Below are 17,174 nucleotides of genomic sequence, written 5' to 3'. Positions count from 1 at the left end.
CCATATTCCTAGTTTCCAAAAGACCTCACAACCTCTGAGTATGCCTGCCAGAGATGCAGGCGAAACGTCACGAGAGAGTGCTTCTGGAACATGGCCACACAGTCTGGCATACTCACAGCCTTTGACAGCACACACACTGTGGGGCAAAGCTCACTTCCTCCTTGCCCAGTTTGTGTATGTGTGTGTTCATGTCTGAAGGCTGAAACATTAAAACAACAAGAACATTGTGGCAAAGCATATATAGATCGATAGATATGAATGATCTGAAACTGTAGCAAGCAAGGGAAATACTTGACTGTAACTCTACTTCTTTCCTGCCCAGTGTTGGTGTTTTCCATCTCAAGGCTTTTGCAAAATATCAACATTGTGGCAAAGCATGCAAAGTGATAGGAAACTGGGTGGTTGATAGGAAATCCTCAACTGGAGCAAGGAAAATACTTGTCTACGACAGGCGAGGCTCACTTCCTTCTTGTCCAGGGTGCATAATAATATGTGTTTCATCTCAAGCCTTACACACACACACAATAATAACAATTAATCAGTCTAAAAAGATTATTCAGGAAGGGGAAAAGGGGAGGGGAGGGGGTCTTTTCTCCAGGGCCAAACCACCAAGCAGCCCCGACGAGCTTTGCTTGCAATGCTTACCTCTCTCACATTTCTTTCCAGAGGCAACCATCAGATCGTGGTGTGGACAGACCGACCAAGGCATTGTGGGGGATTCGGGAGAGGATGGTGACAAATTGGAAAGCGGAACCCAAAAATTAAAAAAAAAAGGAGAGGAGGAAAAAAATACCCACTTGGGAAAAAAATACACTCTTACCACCACCAAAAAGGTGGGAGGGGAAAACAAAAAAAAGGGGAGGAAAAGAGGAAAGGAAAGAAGAAGAAAAAAAGCTGGGACTTGTGCCGCCCTGCGTGTCACAGCGGCATTCCTCCCGCGGCCCCCCTCCCCCTGCGGCGCCCAGCAAAGAGAGAGAGATTGAGAAAGAGAGAGAGAGAGAGAGGGGAATAGATGGGGGGGGGGTGATGACGGCGAGGAGGAAGAGCGGGGAGGGGAGGGGGTTGCAGTAAGGCTGCTCTTGCTGTTGCTGGGGCCGCCGACGCCTGGGCACCGCACGCTCTTCTTATCGCCAAGGTCTGGTTTCCGCCGCCGCCCCGCCTTCCCTCTCTCTTTCTCTCCCCCCTCTCCGTTTCAGCAAAGCTTCCCAGGAAGCGGCGGGGCGACCGAGAGCCCAGCCCGAAAAGAAGGAGGGAGCCAGGCAGGCAGAGAGGGCAGCCAAGCAGGCAGCGGGGAGGAGGAGGAGGAGGGTGCTGCTTGCCTATAGCTCAGGCATGGGCCAACTGCGGCTCTCCCTCCAGGTGTTTTGGACTCCAACTCCCACAATTCCTAACAGCCGGTAGGCTGTTAGGAATTGTGGGAGTTGGAGTCCAAAACACCTGGAGGGAGAGCCGCAGTTGGCCCATGCCTAATATAGCTCATACATTAGGTTTTCTATATAGCAGTGTTTCTCAACCTGGGGGTGTCAAAGGGGTCGCTAAAGACTATCAGAAAACATGGTATTTTCTGTTGGTCGTTGGGATTCTGTGTGGGAAGTTTGACCCAATTCTATTGTTGGTTGAGTTCAGAATGCTCTTTGATTGTAGGTGAACTATAAATCCCAATAACTACAACTTCCAAATGCCAAGGTCTATTTTCCCCAGATTCCACCAGTGTTCACATTTGGGCATATTGAGTATTCGTGCCAAGTTTGGTCCAGATCCATCATTGCATGAATCCACAGCACTCCTCTGGATATAGGTGAACTACAACTCCCAATCTCAAGGTCAATGCCCACAAAACCCTTCCAGGGTTTTCTAATCATCATGGGAGTTCTGTGTGCCACATTCGGTTTAAATCCATCGCTCGTGGAGTTCAGAATGCTCTTTGATTATAAGTGAACTATAAATCCCAGCAACTACAACTCCCAAATTACAAAATCAATCCTCCTCCAACCCCACTAGCATTCACATTTGGGCATATTTGGTATTTGTGCTCAATTTAGTCCAGTGAATGAAAATACATCCTGCATATCAGATATTTACATTACGATTTATAAAGTAGTAAAATGACAGGTATCAAGTAGCAACGAAAACAATATTATAGTTAGGGGTCATCACAACATATGGAACTGCATTAAGGGGTCACGGCATTAGCAAGGTAGAGAACCACTGCTATATACAAACATATATAATACGAGCTCTCCCCTACCACGCGTTGCTGTGGCCCAGTCTTGATCTGGAAAATAAAGTAACAAGAAAGTGTTGGTTTCTAATATATGTAATTTCTTTATGCTTGTGGGTAAACAGTATTTCTTGCTGTTTCTTTGTCAGTGTTGATGTGGAGAGTGTCAGGAGGACTTTGATTATGTTTTCTTGCCCTGATGAAGGGAGTTGGATTGGATGGCCTTAAGTATTTTCTGTTGGTCATGGGGGTTCTGTGTGGGAAGTCTGCCCCGATTCTGTTGTTTGTGGCGTTTAGGATGCTCTTTGATTGTAGGTGAGCTGTGAATCCCAGTGACTACAACTCCCAAATGTCATAACTCCATCTGTGTTCATATTTGGGTGTATTGAGTGCTTGTGCCAAGTTTGGCCCAGATCCATCATTGTTTGAGTCCACAGTGTTGTCTGGATGTAGGTAAACTACAACTCCCAAATTCAAGGTCAATGTCCACCAAACCCTTCCAATATTTTCTGTTGGTCATGGGAGTTCTGTGTGCCAAGTTTTGTTCGGTTCCATCATTGATGGGAATTCAGAATGCTCTTTGATTGAGGGTGAGATATAAATCCCAGCAACTACAACTCCCAAATGACAAAATCATAATTTTTGAGTAATGGTCACTCTTTGTGTTGTGAGACATTTTGTTGCCAAATTTGGTGTGATTTCGTTCATTGGTTCTTTTGTTTTTAAGGTACTCATTATGCACAGAACATTTATATATATACATATATATATATATATAGAGAGAGAGAGAGAGAGAGAGAGAGAGAGGTTTATTTATTATTTATGTATTTACTGTATTTGTATACCGCCTTTCTCAGTCGCCTACGGGCTGAGAAAGGAGGTATTCAAATACAGTGTAATAAATAATAAACAAATACTATTTGGGTATATATATAGAGAGAATCCTAGAGCTGAAAGAGAGTGCATGGGCCATCCCAGTGCAACCCCCTGCCATGCAGGAAAAGCATACTCAAAAGCGCACACACACCCCGACAGATGGCCACCCAGCCTCTGTTTCAAAGCCACACTCCCAGGCAGTGAGTTCCACTGTTGAACACCGTTAAACGTACTCACTCTATGTGTATCTAATAATAATAATAATAATAATAATAATAATAATAACAACAACAACAACAACAACAAATTTATGATAATAGTATGATAGCTGGGTCTCCAAGCATTACAGAGATGCCGCATTGCTCCTTCAGGAGTGCTGATTGCACAAGAGAGACTGAGCTAATGTAAGCTAGGCCGGAATAGATAATATAGAAGGAATGTAAGAGTTCTTTAATGTTGAAACCCTAACTCTAACCCTAACCCTGAACTGTACCATTACAGCCTAAGCCCTTACCCTAACCCAACCTTTAAAGTTTACCCTAACCCTTATGCTAACTCAAACCCAAAACCTTACCCTAACCCTAGGTAATTTTCAATGGTAAGCAAACAGTATTTTGGGCCCCCCACCCAACCCCAAACCAATCACTGTTATATATTTTCTGTTTGTCATGGGAGTTCTGTGTGCCATATTTGGTTCAATTCCATCATTGGTGGAGTTCAGAATGCTCTTTGATTGTAGGTGAACTATACATCCCAGTAACTACAACTCGCATATGTCAAGGTCTATTTTTCCCCAAGACTACCTTAAGAGCGCCCCTGGGTAAAATCAACTATACTGCAAATGCTTACTTTGCATAATGGGTTGAGCCGCCCCTGCCTAAACCGTACCCTAACTGTAACCCCTAAACCTAACCGTAACCCAAACCCTAAACCTTGCCCTAACCCTTACCCTAAGTGCCCCCTTATTTCTATCCTTCTTTCACTCCCCCCGCTCCCATTCCACCCCCTCTCTTCCCCTATTCACAGCCGCCTTTCCATAAGGCTCAGAGCTTCTGGACCCAGCTATCATACTATCACCAACTTTATTTTTATACCCCGCCTCCATCTCCTGGAAGGGACTCAGGGCAGCTTACAAAGGAATAAGCCCAGAGAGCACAGAGTTAAATTGTAATGCAATCAAAACAAAACAAAACCAAATATAAACATATATCACAATAAAACATAACATCATGAAAACAGTATCATGGGTATCATAAGTGCTGAGTTCAGAGGGCTCTGAGTTTGTGCAAAATTCCTAGATAGGGCTAAGGAAAAGTTCAAAAATCAGTGGCTGGGATGGCAAAGTAATGTCTTTGGGCTTTATAATGTCAGGATTGTAGAGCAGGGGGCCATGCTAAAGTGTGTGTATGTAATATCTATGTGTGTATATAAAATGTGTGTAAACTATATGTACCATATATATATATATATATATGAATGAGAACATATCTAAATGTATGTGTTTTATATGTTTGTATACTGTATATATAATATATGCACACATAGTGTATATGGAAAAATATTGTGGAGAGTGGAGGCCAGGGTGTGGGTGGCCATACTTAACATCTGGCTCAGACTGTCCCGTGTACCCCTTGGCCTTGCCCCACTAACCATGGAGGATGACTTCCAATCCACATGGAAGCAGGCGGTAGCATCCAAAATCTCCTCGTTGGGATTTTCTCCAGATCTACTATTAGCTATGGATAACAATCAAGCCAAAGCACTTATTAAACAACGTATCACAGACACAGAGCGCCAACTAGATCTGGCCTCGGCTCCAAGCTTCCTTATCAGTGAAGACAGCAGATACCTTGCCTCCCCTATGGCATATTTAACATACCTAGAGGTTCCTATTCATCGAAGGGCTTTCACCCTGGCCCGATGCCATGCTCTCCCATCAGCTGTACTTGAAGGCCGCTACCGGAAGATCCCTTTCCCAGAGAGGCTTTGCCCCTGTGATTAGGGTCATGTAGAAACAATAGAACATGTGCTCCTTCAGTGCCCGTTCTACAGGGATATCCATGCCAGGCTTATCTTACCTCTCATAGACAAGCACCCAGGCCATTCGGGACAATTTTATACCTCCCTGCTACTTGCAGATGCTAATTCAGCTACAACCTACAGTGTTGCGAGGTTCTGTGCAGCAGCATGCAGAGTCCGCCAGGGAATGACTAGTTCCAAAAGTCAACTGTGTGTCCGGTGATCTTCTTCCCTGAATCTGCAATTTGGTGATGGATCTGGGCATTGTATGTTTTTACCCTGTTTCCCCTTCCCTTCTGCTCCCTCACCCATATTGTGTTTTTAGTAGTTATATTTATATTTTTAATGTACCAAGCATGCCAGGTTTGTATGGAAGTGTGACACTATTTCCTGTGCTGGTCAATGACCGAAATAAATATTTTGATTTGATTTGATAGTGTATATGTTTATATATAAAACCATAATGTGTAAACCAGGCATGGGCAAACTTCGGCCCTCCAGGTATTAGGAATTGTGGGAGTTGAAGTCCAAAACACCCAGAGGGCTGAAGTTTGCCCATGCCAGGTCTAAACTATAAATATGTATTATATACAGTATATAATCATACACTATATGTGTTTCTATTTTATTTTATGTACTTTATGTATTTCACACACATATAAATAAATATGCTTTGTGTGTTTTAAAAAATATGTTTCTGTTTATTTTATATTTGTGTGTGTTTTATTTTTTGTGTGTATATTATATATCCATATACGCACTGTACATACGGGTGTGTATTTTATGTATATATCCATAAAACTACATACAGGTGCATAGGGTGCGCGTGTGTGTTGCATCACCCTATGTGTGGGTATTTTGTATATGCAATTTTATAAACAAACACTCCCCCCCCCCTATATATATATATATATATACACACACAAACACACATTCTGTGTGTGAATTTATATAAAAAGGTAAAGGTTGTCCCCTGAGATGAAGTCCAGTCATGTCTGACTCTGGGGTGTGGTGCTCATCTCTATTTCTAAGCCGAAGAGCCGGCGTTGTCCATAGATACCTTCAAGGTCATGTGGCCGGCATGAGTGCATGGAGCACCGTTACCTTCCCGCCGGAGCGGTACCTATTGATCTACTCCCATTTGCATGTTTTCGAACTGCTAGGTTGGCAGAAGCTAGGCTGACAGCGGAAGCTCACGCCGCTCCCCGTAATCGAACCTGTGACCTTTCGGTCAACAAGCTCAGCAGCTCAGTGCTTTAACCTATTGCACCACTGGAATTTTATATACATGTATGTAAACACTAACAATAAATTCAAGCATGCACACACATGCACACACGTATATATTTATATACACACAAAATTCACAGGTTGTGTATGTATATACACACATATACATTGCATAAAATGTTCTTTATGCAAAAATAAAACACACATATAACATACTCAGGTGTTTGTGTGTCTCTGTGCATACACACATACATATATATATGGTGGGTTGCTGTACATATTACACACATACTCTTCCTCTACTCTCTTAGCTCTGCTCCAAGAGTGCCCCACAAAAACTGTGCACTCAACTCTGTATTCACAGATTCTGCATCATGGATTCAACCATCTACAATTTGAAAATACTTTTAAAGAATCTCAGCAAGCAACTCTTGATTTTCCCCATTTTGTTTAAGGGATATCCTGTTACTATGCTGTTTTATATATAATTGGGACTTAAGCAGCTGTGGATTTAGGCATCCACAGTGGTGGTGGTGGTGGTGGAAAAGCGGTCCTGGAATCAGACCACAGCAGATACCAAGGGCCTGCTCTAATGCTCCCTTTAGCAGCTGAGACTATTTATTTATTTACTTCATTTCTACCCCGCCTTTCTTGACCCAAGATGGGACTAAAGGCGGCTTACAAATCCAGCAAAAAATCAATGCTGCACAGGCAAACAATAAGACACATTTCATAAAAATATAAACAATCTAGCTCTGGACTATAAACAGGGAAGGAAGCATACATTGATGGTGGTGGAGGGGGACAACCAGTAAATGTTAAAACCAGATGCCTTGTTCAAAATCAACAAGTCTGTTATTCTCTGAGTCAACTTTCTCCCTCCCTCCCCTCTCCCTCCCCTTCCGCCCCGCCTGAAGCTGGCTGCCAGGGAAGGACAGACAACGAGAAGAGGAGGTGTGAAGCACGGGCTTGCAGGCTGGCAGGCTCTGAAAGCAGCACTTAAAAGCAGCCTTGAAAAATACTCTCAAGTTTTCACCACAACTGGCAAACCACTTCTGAATATTCCTTGCTTAAGAAAATCCTATGAAATTCATAGAGTTGCCTTAAGTTGATAAGTGATTTGAAGGCACACACATATACACAAAAGGACTCCTATAGTAGGTCTCCCAATGGAGTCATTGGGTGAGCATGGTAGAATTATTGCCAGCCTGCAATGCAATGCACTTTCTTTCAATATTGTATCTGTTATTACTGTATGTGTGCATGCAGAATTTGAAAAAGAGTTTTCAGAATGCTGTACAGCACACACAGTTTTTTTTTTCACCACTCTCACTACTAATTTCAATGCTAATTTTATTCAGTCATATTTCACAGCATGGAAATGTCAAAGTAAGTTATTAAGAAACTATGCTATGGAGTAAACCTGGGGTCATTTTTTGGATTTAGAATGCCAAATTCCTATAAAACCAACATGCCTTTTTGAAAAAGATTTATGACCCCCACTTTTGCAGGCCTGTGTTTATTGTTGCCAGAGCCTAAAGGGAAATCTGCAAGGTTAAGCCCAAGGATTTAAACCTGCCAGTAGACTTCCCAATACCTCATGCTACTTAAAATGCACTGTTGATTCACTGTACTGTACTGTTCCAAGACACATAGACATACACTTCAGATCCCATGCCGAAAAGGTAGGCTATGAATTCAAAAATAGATAAATGAACAAATTCATTCCTCTAGAATATCAACCATCCCAGTCCTCCATAATATAACCGTGTTCTAATTTTAGTTCCCATAGCTATGGAGCGTCTGCCACAAACACATTGAAACCAAACTGCTCATCTGACCAAATGAGAAATGAGATCAACCTGTGTTCAATCTGAATAACTAACGAGAGTTCTTCTTTGACAAAATGTTCTTTCGCTAACATGGAAACACACTACTTCTGCACCCAGAAAACTAGAAAACTAAGAGTGTGACAACTTTGCTTTCTAATGAATCAATATGCACAAACTTTGTTTCATGCAAAAAAAATATTTAAAATAATATATACATTTAATAAATGACTTTCAGGCTATATGTTTAAGGTGTTCAAATCAATTTTATGTTTAGACTTGGACCCATTGCCAAGATATCTTATTACATACATTTGGAGGTAGGGCTTTAAAAATTAGCTGGGCGTATATGCTGGCTGGCTAATGCATCTACAGTACTCATTTACATTTGTATCACAGATGGAAAATGCAAATGTTGATTTGAAGTGTATTATTTGTGAAAATATTATTGGATTCTCTAATTTAGTACCAGTATTCTGTACATAATTTCTTGCTTTTTTAATAACTGCTGTAGAAAATTTTAAACTACATGGGATAATTAACTAACAACATTTAGTATTATGGCACCTTTTATTGGTCTTAATCTTAAAGTTTTGTTCCTTTAATGTTTATGCGTAAAATTGTAATTATGTTATGTCATTGTCTTATTTATTTATTTATTGTGTCAGAAATGAATTGAAGGTCCAGTTATAATGTATTTAAAAACACAAACAAAGTTAAAAACTTGACATTACACTAAATGTCCGTTGACCAGAAGCTGGCTGCTTGGAGTGCCTCTGGTGTCACTGTACTCCACCTTTCTCGACTATTGTGCATGTGGCAGGGCTCAGGCTGCATTGTAGTAAGTTGTCTGTGGTTTGCTCTTCTCCACACTTGTAGCCCTATTTCTGAAGATTAGATCTGCACCTAGTGGTGCCAGAGCTCAGTCTGTTGAGTACCTTCCAAGTCACCCAGTTTTCCATGTGCCCAGGAGGGAGTCTCTCATCCGGTATCAGCCATGGATTGAGGTTCTAGGTTTTAGCTTGCCACTTTTGAACTTTCCCTTGCTGAAGTGTTCCTGCAACTATCTCTGTAGATCTTAGAAAGCTATCTCTTGATTTTTAAGGTGTTGGCATGCCAGCTGATATCCAAACTTAGGATGGGCTGGAGATGTCACTGCCTTGGCCCTTTCAAAGTTGCCAGACAAGTATTATCCAAAAACTAAGACCAAGGAGTAACCCATGGGGAAAGACCCCGGTGGTGTCATAAAGGAGATGATGTAAGTCTCAGCTCCTTGTGATGTCATTTATTTATGTATCATGTCAGAAGCGAACCACAGAGTTGCATTGCATTAAAAAAAACAGATAAAGTTTGCAAACTTGGCATTCTATTAAATGTCCTTTGACCAGTAGCTGGCCACTTGGAGTACCTCTGGTGTTGCTATAAGAAGGTCCTCCATTGTGCATGTGGCAGGACTCAGGTTGCATTGTAGTAGGTGATCGGTGGTTTCTTCTTCTCCACACTCACATGTCGTGGATTCCACTTCGTAGCCCGATTTCTTTAGGCCCGTCGCAAACTAGGTTCCTGCTGGAGAAAACCTTGCTAGCAAGTCCCTGACGTCATGAGCCTGCGCCTCTCTCCCCGCCCCTTTCTCCGCCCCTTTCTCTTTGCAAGCGTGGTTTTTCCTTTGCTAGGGCAGCATTGCCCGCATTTTCTCTCAGTTGAATTCTGCCAACTGAGAGAAAATGCGGGCAATGCTGCCCGAGCAAAGGAAAAACCACGCTCGCATGGAGAAAGGGGCAGAGAAAGGGGCGGGGAGAGAGGCGGAGTCTCGTGACGTCAGGGACATGCTAGCAAGGTTTTCTCTCGCAGGAACAGAGTTTGCGACGGGTCTAAGGTTGGCTTTGCATCTTGTGGTGCCAGAGGGCAGTTTAGCGCCTTCCAAGTCGCCCAGTTTTCTGTGTGCCCAGGAGGGAGTCTCTCATTTGGTATCAGCCATTGATTGAAGTTCTGGGTTTTAGCCTGCCATTTTTGGACTTTCGCTTGCTGAGGTGTTGCACCATGTGTCTCTGTAGATCTTAGAAAACTATTTCTTGATTTAAGTTATTGGAGTGCTGGCTGATATCAAAACAGGGGATGGGCCGGAGATGTCACTGCCTTGGTCATTTCACTATTGGTTGCTACTTTCTGGCAAATGTCAGGTGGTGCAATACCAGCTAAATGGTATAAATTCTCCAGTGGTGTAGGGCGTAGACATCTTGTGATGATGTGGCATGTCTCCTTAAGAGCCACATCCACCGTTTTAACATGGTGAGATGTGTTCCACACTGGGCATGCGTATTCAGCAGTAGAATAGCAAAGCACAAGGGCAGATATCTTCATTGTGTCTAGTTGTTTATCCCCAGGTTGTGCCAGTCAGCTTTTGTATGATATTATATCTAGCACTTTTTCTTGATAGTCAAGCAGTGCTTCTTGTAAGTCAGAACATTGTCCAGGATAACTCCCAGGTATTTTGATGTGTTGCAATATTCCAGTGAGATTTCATCCCAGATAATCCTCAGAGCTCGAGATGCTTGTCTGTTCTTAAGGTGAAAAGCATACATCTGCATTTTAGATGGATTAGGAATCAGCTGGTTTTCTCTGTAATAGGCCGTAAGAGCACCTAAAGCTTTGGAGAGATTCTGTTCAACCATTTCAAAGCTCCTGCTTGAGTGGTGATATCAAGATCATCACCATAGATTAAACTCTCTGTCCCTTCTGGCAGTGGCTGATCATTTGTGTAGATGTTACACATTAACGGAGCAAGCATGCTCCCCTGAAGCAGGCCATTCTTCTGTTTTCACCATCTGCTTCTCTGGCCCTAGAACTTAACAAGAAAGCTCCTGTTTTGTAGTAGATTTCCTTTGAAGTGGGTGAGGTGGACATGTCAGAAGCCTCCCTGCATGATTGTAACACATCTGGGCATCCCTTGGGCAATGCCTTTGTAGATGGCTGATTCTCTCACACCAGAGGTGACTTGCAGACTTGCTATTTATGGTAATATTTTTATTATCACTGTATTGTGGATGTTTTTTTTTAATTCAGGTGGCTTTTGTTGTTTTTGGTTTTATTAGACCTTACAACATTGAATGCTTGCCGCTTCCTGTTGTAAACTGTAAATCTCCCCACAGGGAGATAGGGTGTGATATCAATAATGTTGTTTATTATTGTTGTTTCCATTTTCACATATGGTGTCCTTCCATATGTCCAATTGGATAATTCAGTGGACTCATAAGCAGGTAGTATTTACTGCCAAAGCTGATTGCTTAGAATTTGATAGGTGTCCGCCATTCTAATACCTGTGGATATTTGATGAGCTTCTCTGTGTATTTAGAAAATGAAATTTCCTTTTTTTAAAAAAAAAATATATATATATATAATCAAGACAGACATATATAAAGTGAACAGATGACTAAAGCTCCATAACATCTCCATTTTTATTTTATTTTATTTGGCTATATGTTTTCTTAGCTTAGATTCAGTGCTTAACTGATAATAGTGGCATTTTATCTTCAGGGACCTGTTTTCTTGAATTGGAAGTCTACACTTGTGTTGTCAATCAATGGGTGTGACAAGCATGAAACATTTTTCTTTTCATGAAGAATGTGATGAGGTGATAGTTTGAGTTGGCTGAATTCTGAGTGGTGTCCAACTGGGATGCAAAAGAAGGATATTTTTTCGTAATAGTTTCATAGGAGGAAATGACGTTCCTTCTGTGCTGCATCACATGAAGAAAGATGTGGTGCAGGAGTAGAGAAGGAACCCAGCCTGAGGGTCAAATTCAATTTCAGAGCAGTTCTTGGGTGCTGCATTCCAATGGAGGGCAGGGAACAAGGCAATAGGGTGGGACCAAAAATACCAGCATGACCTAACTATAGGAGAGGCAATGCGACCTTTTAGAATAAATAAAAAAACTTTTAAAAACTTGGACATTTTCAAAGAAGTTGTCTCTTGCAGCATAAAAAGAAAGGGAAGTGAGAAAAAAGAGACATGTGGCCACACCTTTAAGACTTAACTTGTTTTTTTTAAAGAAAAATACCCTGAGCTTTCATGAATCTATTTATTTATTTCAAACATCTGTACCCTGTCCGTCTCGACCCCGAGGGGGGACCCAATGGCAATAATTCGATGCCAACACATATAAAAACACAATACAACATGACATAACAGAGTAGATAAAAACATCAGGTTAAAATCCATTTAAAACATTATTATCAACCATATTGCCATATCCGAGTCTGATTCAGCGATCACAACCCAGTCCAAAGCCTGCCTATAGTCTGTTCTAAAACCGCCCCAAATGCCTGGTCCCAAAACCATGTTTTGAGCTTCTTCCTAAAGGAAAGAAGGGATTGAGCTGATCCAATTCTACTGGGGAGCATGTTCCAAAGGTGGGGGCCAACACTGAAAAGGCCCTGTTCCTCATTTGCAAAGAAGATGGGATCAAAAGCAGGCCTCCTCGGATGATCTTAAACTTCGAGGTGGGACGGAGAGGGATATACATTCAGACAAATAAGCTGGGCTGGAACCATATATAAACCCACTTCTTTGGATGTAATGCCACATGTTATTAAAGCCTCAAGTGAAATCATATTTATATAGTTTTGAGAGTGGGATAGAACTCAATAGCATACAGAAAAATGTCCTAAACTTACAAAGGACTTGGAGGGGTAATACAGGTCTTTCATATCTTTATGTTTAGTGTTGATGTGTGAAAGCAATACTTGCCAAGGTTAGTTTCTCAAGGTTCAAATCTCTCTGCGATTTGTTAGTTATATGTGCAATGGTGAGAATTCTTGCATTAATATATGGAGTGTGTTATGAAGCCATGGTCTTTGTTCATGCCTCTACTAATGGATTGGAATCTATGAATATAATTCAATTCAACTGTTTCTCTTTCTAATCTTCCTTTGTAATTTCCTTCTTCAAGGACCAATGTCACGGGTAAAATAACATGGCTATCAGGTGAAGATTAGATTGGGATTGTTGGAGGACCAGACTGGAAATTTCCGACAACCTCTTTAATGTCAGGTTTAATGCAGTTTAAGTGAACTATTTTTTTTAAACTATATACCTACAATCTAAGATAGCACAGTCCAGATTTCTATTAGCTCATTTTGTATAATGTGAAAAATGGTTGCATAGATGCCAAGATTATATAGATGTAATCACAAACTGAGATTGGTTTTAGTGCAGCTGGAGCACGTAAGGGAGCATAAAGAGAGAGCCTTTCACTCAGCAATGCAAAAACATTGTCAAGTTCTTGAAACATCTTATATGAGAGAATGGCTTTCACCTTCACAATGAGTAAGTGTGCCTCTTGAAAAGCGTTTTTTTTTTAAATCACAGAATAAAATTTTTTTTTGTCTGTTCAGAAAACTGAACACTGATTTTTTTTTTAAAAAAAGGTAATGTTTCCAAGTTGTGTTCCTGTAAAAATCAAATTGTAGCATTCTGAATTTAGAAATGCTTCCACGTTTCTCTACCCTATTTGCCTTTGGCAAGTTTGGCTCAAGCAGTTTCAGCAGTAGCAAAATGTATAAATACTTTGCAGTAATTGTGAAATGTATGTGCTGCCAAGAACACCATCTCTGCATTTTGCAGTTACAGTATGCTTACATTCAAGAGTGATCCCTTCTGGAAACATAGTACAGGCTTTTGACATTTCTGATGTAGGAGGGATAAGTCATTGCAAACATAAAGTTACTATTCCAAAGTCAATCAGTGCACATAGTGCTGAAACCATTCATTTTTGTTTTAAAAACCCAAAGCATATTACAGAAACCAGTGGAACAGTGGGTAATCATCAATAACCAGGGACAAGCAAGGGCCAGGCTTTAGCTCAGCGGGTTAAACTGCCAGCTGTAGAAAATCTTGATGATCAAAAGGTTAGCAGTTCAAGCCCAGGTCAGGGTGAGCTCCCACCATCAGCCCAGCTTCAACTCACCTAGCAGATCAAAGACAGCAATATGAGTAGATAAATAGGTACCACTTTGAGCGAGGAGGTGATAAAAGGCACCCATAAGGACATGGTCCGATCAGAAGAGCATCTATGAACAACAAAGCTCCTTGGCATGGAAGATGGAGTGACAGCACTTCCCCATTGCCCATCATCAAGCACAGTCTCCAGATGGTGGAGATGGAAAAACATGGGAAAGCCTATACCTCTGTTTATGTATTGTCTGTCATCGTTAATTGTATAATGGCATTGAATGTTTGCCATATATGTGTTGTGTAATCTACCCTGAGGCCCCTCAGGGAGATAGAGTGAAATATTAAAAAGTATATTAATATTATTATTAGTTTATAATTGTGGGGCCATGTTCCTCTTCCACATGTGTGCTGAATGCTGCAAAAAAGGAACCATGTCCATTCTTTCAGTCTTTTAACATCTGGAGAAAGAAAACCATATAGACAATCCATACCAGGATATTTATTAATATATGCATCCCTTCATCACATTTAGATTGTTTCACTCTTCCAGGGAGCTCAGGGCAGAGTAAATATCCATTTTATTCTGACAACAACCCTATGAGATAGGATCAGGCTGAGAAATTCATTTCCCAATTAATTTTATGGCTCAACAGGGACAGTGGTACTACTACAAGTGTGTGTGTGTGTGTGTGTGTGTGTGTGTGTGTGTGTAGAGGAGAAAGGGGGGGGGGAATAAAAACCACATCAAGTGACACTATCAGAAGGGAAGACCTGTCTATAATTTTTGCAGTGTTTCAGAGTTTATTGATTTATTTCATGAAATTATTCCTGTAGTTTGATATAACCCAGCTTAGGTGCACTACTTTAATATACTTACAGTGCTAAAACTATGCTAATTTCATATAAATCTTTTAACATGCATGTGCTCTGTTAGAGTATTCAGTATTATCAAAATGCAATGATACTTCAAATTTATTTGATGTTTGATCATGCTGTATGTCCCATTGTTTTCATAGGTTCTGGTTTTTTATAGTAATTTTGTGAAATGTTCTGGTATTTTAGCTACAATATTCTGGTCTGGTCTGGGAGAAGGTTTATGGAAGTGATACCATGAGATACCACACTGGGTGACACTAGCCCTCAGAACACCACTGTATGAGGATTAGAATTTGGATCAGCTCTTAATCTAGCACATTACATTGAGTCTGGAAATTCCAGTTGGCTTCAAAGGTAAGGGTGTTTTTTGCAGGTGCATTGGGAGATATAGTCCCATATTTCTGTATAGGACAGCAACCATTGTTTGCAGGTTTTAGTATTCACAATCTCTGATTTCACTATAGGATAAACAAGAATCAAAACTCAAGAGCAGACTATGACAAAGGCTATGAGGCTATTTCAATAACCACATCTTTGCTTCTCATTGGATGGATCAGAGGAATAATTACAGATAAGTAAGTATGGTTAGCACCAACCTCAATTATTGCCATTTATATTTCTGAAAAAAAGAATGTTTTTTTATTCACTTGAACCCACATTCAAGTGAATAAAACTTGAATGTATTGACTGTATTGAATGTATTGACATTATATTGATGTATTGATGAGCTGTTATATTGATGTAGTTGCCTTAGTTACTGTTTTTAAATGCTAGTGCTGTGCACTTTGTATATTGACCTGGTTGTAAACTGCACTGAGTCACCTACGGGCTGAGAGAGTGCGGTATACAAATAAAGTAAGTAAATAAATAAATAAACATTGAGCTACATATCTCAGCTAAGAATATGCTACAAATCTCATGATTGTATAGCATTTAGCCATAACATTTAGCCATGGTGTCAAACTGCATGAATTCCAGAGTCTAGATGCACCCTGGGACTTTCTGAGGGTACATTTCCGGTTGGCCAACTTCTCTAGGGTCAAACCCTCAAATGAGATGTGGTTTAAACAGAACAGCATGGATTTTTCCCTACTACAATGTATTTTAATAAAATATGTATCTGTATGCTTGTGTGTGCATGTTTAGACAGACACTATTTCATTTTTTGTTATGATACAATTTTGGAATTAAGACATTAACATTTTCCCCAAAAACCATTCAGACCCATTTTGCATTTGCATCATCATCATCATCATCATCATCATCATCATCATCATCTCTACCCCACCTTTCTCACCCCTCGGGGGTCTCAAGGCAGTTTACAACTCCAGTAGGAATTCAATGCCTTGGAAGGAGGTGTGGAAGGACAAATTATGGGAATCCTTTTATTTCCCCATTAATCACCTTTCTCATGCTTCCACTGAGAGAATAAAAAGCATTTTGTCCTTCCAGGTTTAGACTCCCTAGATCTTAACTAGATGGATCCACAATTGCCTTGAGAACCAGTGAAGGTCATCTTTGGGGCAGAGCGAAATTCTTCAGAGGATATCTCCAGATAAACAAGGAGGAGTGAAGGAAACAACTCACATTATCTTGAAGAATGCAGAATGATCTATCCTGTCAGCATCAAGCCATTGCACAAAAGGCTGAAAAAGCTATGTTTGTTATGCCAGTGATCCATGAAAGAGTCATAAGTTGTAATGCTGCAAAGAAAACAACTATCTGTGTTGATGAATATAATATTTCAGGAGTTTGTGGAGCCTTTAAAAATACCACTTTAAACCACAGAAAATGGTTTTTCTGACATTCATCCTAATGTCTTCATTTTAGTAACTCATTTCCATAGCAACACAACAACCAACAAAACATTTACCTTTAAATAATATCCCATCCAAAATATAGTACATGCATAGAGAGAGAAAAAGATTCTTAGTATTAAAATGGAACCAACCAGGAAGGAGGTAGATATGTTAACAGTTTAAAGGAACTCCACAGGTGGATCTTTAGTCTGTTAACCACAAAGCCAGTTCTTGAACACCACAGATAAGCTCCATTTGTCTATTCAACTAGGGAAATACCTCCAGAAACTGTTTGCTACATGCACATAGTGTTCAAAAGGTTTTGGAAACACATATAAGTTACACATTACATGTGCTCTGCAAGCCATTAAC

At 40.6% G+C, this 17,174-nt stretch overlaps 1 protein-coding gene and 1 long non-coding RNA gene across 25 annotated transcripts in view; one reads left to right on the top strand and one right to left on the bottom strand.

The window, feature by feature from the left end:
- The window catches only part of MBNL1 (muscleblind like splicing regulator 1), a 213,943-nt gene extending 212,663 nt beyond the window's left edge, over positions 1–1,280 (bottom strand). For 3 of the 24 annotated variants that reach the window (XM_060767686.2, XM_067465995.1, XM_067465998.1), the window contains exon 1: positions 646–1,268. The gene's annotated coding sequence lies outside the window, so the exon portion shown is untranslated. Of the gene's footprint in view, positions 1–645 lie in introns of all 24 variants that reach the window. The other 21 variants (XM_067465996.1, XM_067465999.1, XM_060767693.2 and 18 more) reach the window with 15 other exon arrangements.
- LOC137096514 (uncharacterized) overlaps positions 1,074–17,174 on the top strand; it is a 16,443-nt gene continuing 342 nt past the window's right edge. The window contains exons 1-3 of the long non-coding RNA XR_010909518.1: positions 1,074–1,135; positions 15,468–15,578; positions 16,456–17,174. The exon at positions 16,456–17,174 is cut by the window's right edge and continues 342 nt beyond it. This is a non-coding gene — a long non-coding RNA (uncharacterized lncRNA). The remainder of the gene's footprint in view (positions 1,136–15,467; positions 15,579–16,455) is intronic.

The sequence above is a fragment of the Anolis sagrei genome, chromosome 3 (genome assembly GCF_037176765.1).
Source record: "Anolis sagrei isolate rAnoSag1 chromosome 3, rAnoSag1.mat, whole genome shotgun sequence".
Lineage (NCBI taxonomy): Eukaryota > Metazoa > Chordata > Lepidosauria > Squamata > Dactyloidae > Anolis > Anolis sagrei.
This window is presented reverse-complemented; position numbering and strand designations above follow the sequence as displayed.